Raw genomic sequence first — 2,848 nt, forward strand, 5'->3', positions numbered from 1 at the left:
CAGGTTCCCATTAAATCGTTCCCCTCTCACCTTAAACCTATGTCCTCTGGTTCTCGATTCCCCTTGTCTGGGTGAAACACTTTGTGCATCTACCCTATCAATTCCTTTCCTGATCTTCTACATCTCTATGACTATTTGCTTTTAAATAGTTATGGATAGGGATGGGGCTGGTCCACAAGTAAAAATTCTAAAAAGGAGCAAGGCCAACTTTGATGGTATGAGACATGAATTTTCAAAAGTTGATTGTTTGTGGCAAAAGGAACATCCGGAAAGTGGAATGCTTTTAAAATTCTGATAGTGAGATTTCAAGGTATGCATTTTTGTGTTGGAGTGAAGGGCGAGGCATGTAAGAGTAAGGAACTCTGAATGACATAGCAAAAGGATTTGAGTATAGGAGCAGGGAGGTTCTACTGCAGTTGTACAGGGTCTTGGTGAGACCACACCTGGAATATTGCGTACAATTTTGGTCTCCTAATCTGAGGAAAGACATTCTTGCCATAAAGGGAGTACAGAGAAGGTTCACCAGACTGATTCCTGGGATGTCAGGACTTTCATATGAAGAAAGACTGGATAGACTCGGCTTGTACTCGCTAGAATTTAGAAGATTGAGGGGGAATCTTATAGAAACTTACAAAATTCTTAAGGGGTTGGACAGGCTAGATGCAGGAAGATTGTTCCCGATGTTGGGGAAGTCCAGAACAAGGAGTCACAGTTTAAGGATAAGGGGGAAATCTTTTAGATGAGACCATTGATGAGAAAAACATTTTTCACACAGAGAGTGGTGAATCTGTGGAATTCTCTGCCACAGAAGATAGTTGAGGCCAGTTCATTGGCCATATTTAAGAGGGAGTTAGATGTGGCCCTTGTGGCTAAAGGGATCAGGGGGTATGGAGAAAAGGCAGGTACAGGATACTGAGTTGGATGATCAGCCATGATCATATTGAATGGCGGTGCAGGCTCGAAGGGCCGAATGGCCTACTCCTGCACCTATTTCCTATGGTTCTATGAGAGAAATTGAAGCTCCAGTCAGAAAAAAAACATGATTTATAGGAACCCGAGGGGCAACATTTGACAGAAAGGGTGGTGGGTATATGGAACAAACTGCCACAGGTAGTTATTGAGACCGCTACAATAACAATATTTAAAATACAATTTGACAGGTGAATGGATAGGAACGACAAGCAAATAGGACTCGTTTTATTAAGGCATATTGGTCGGCAAGACTTAGGATGACTTAGGCCGAAGGGACTGTTTCCATTCTGCATGAGTCTATATTTCTATCCCATTGAACTTGTTTCATCTCCCAAAATCCTATGGTAATTTCATACAGTGACCAGTAACCAGGATCTGTTTGGGGGGGGGGGGGGGGGGGGGGGGGTGGGCAAGGGAAGGGGGGGGGGGTGAGAGGTATAATGGGCAAGGGGGAGGGGGGGGGGGGGGGGGGGGTGAGGTAGAGTGGCAGAAAATTCCAAGTGTGTGTGAGAGCAGACCAGAAAATGGATGAAAACCTTTAGTGGACCCATCCCATTCAGTTCTCTGAAACCTACAAAAAGAACCCTACTTACTGGGAGAAGTTTCCAGCACCTCCGTTAATAACCATACGTTAGGTCTCCAAACTAGCATGTCCCAACAGAAAGCGACAAGTAAAGGGCCTTGAAATGAACACATAAACAAGTTAATAGGGAAGTTAAAAATATGCCTTCCCAGAGGAATAAAGTAGAGGAGTTATACAAAAGTTGTACTGAACTTTGGTTAGACCACATGGACTAATGTTGTTAATAATTCCATTCATCATGTGTTAAAAGGCATAGAGAGTCATGGAGTCAAAAGTATGGAAACAGACCCTTCGGCCCAACTTGCCCATGTCGACCAAGAAGCCCCATCTATACTAGTCCCACCTGCCCACATTTGGCCCATATACCTCTAAGCCTTTCCTATCCATGTACCTGTCCAGATGTCTTTAAAATGTTGTTATAGTATCTGCCTCAACTACCTCCTCTGGCAACTCATTCCATATACCACCACCCTGGTGAAAAAACTGCCCCAAGGGGTACCTATTAAATATTTCTCCTCTCACCTTTGACCTACGTCTTCTGATTCTTGATTCCCCCATTCTGGGTTTTAAAAAATTCAATGTATCTATCCTTTCTATTCCCCTCATGATCTTATACACCTCTATAGGATCGCCCTTCATCCTCCTGCACTCCAAGGAATAAAGTCCCAGCTTGCTCAACCTCTCCTTGTAGATCAGGTCCTCAAGTCCTGGCAGCATCCTCATGAATCTTCTCTGCACTCTTTCCAGCTGAACAACATATTTTCTATATCAGGGTGACCAAAACAACACAATACTACAAATGTGTCCTCAGCAAATGTGCTGGAGTAACGCAGCGGGTCAGGCAGCGTCTCTGGAGAAAAAGGACGTAGGGTCGGAACCGCTTTGGGTTTGAAGAAGGATTCCGACCCGTCCTTTATCCCCAGAGATGCTGCCTGACCCGCTGCGTTACTCCAGTACTTTGTGTCTAAATTGCAATTTAGCATTTGTGAGATGCTCTCAATTGTATTTTGATTTGGTTCATCTTGTATTAAACACAGTTTAGACTGCATGGGAGTTCAGTTATTTATAATTTGGCTTCCAGTGCATGTTCAGTTTTTATGAACAATTTATTTTTTGTGACGTAGTTTATTTTGATATATCTTGTGTTAGCATGAGTTGAGATTTGTGATTTATCTCCTAGTCTCTGCGAATTGTTTTGTTTCTGTTAGTTCTGGTTCAGCTTCATTTAGCTTGTGCTAGCGTGAGAAGGTTAACTTTTTTTTTTAGTGGGGACTTTAGTTTGAGATGGTTATG

This window comes from Leucoraja erinacea, chromosome 1, assembly GCF_028641065.1.
Source record: "Leucoraja erinacea ecotype New England chromosome 1, Leri_hhj_1, whole genome shotgun sequence".
NCBI lineage: Eukaryota > Metazoa > Chordata > Chondrichthyes > Rajiformes > Rajidae > Leucoraja > Leucoraja erinaceus.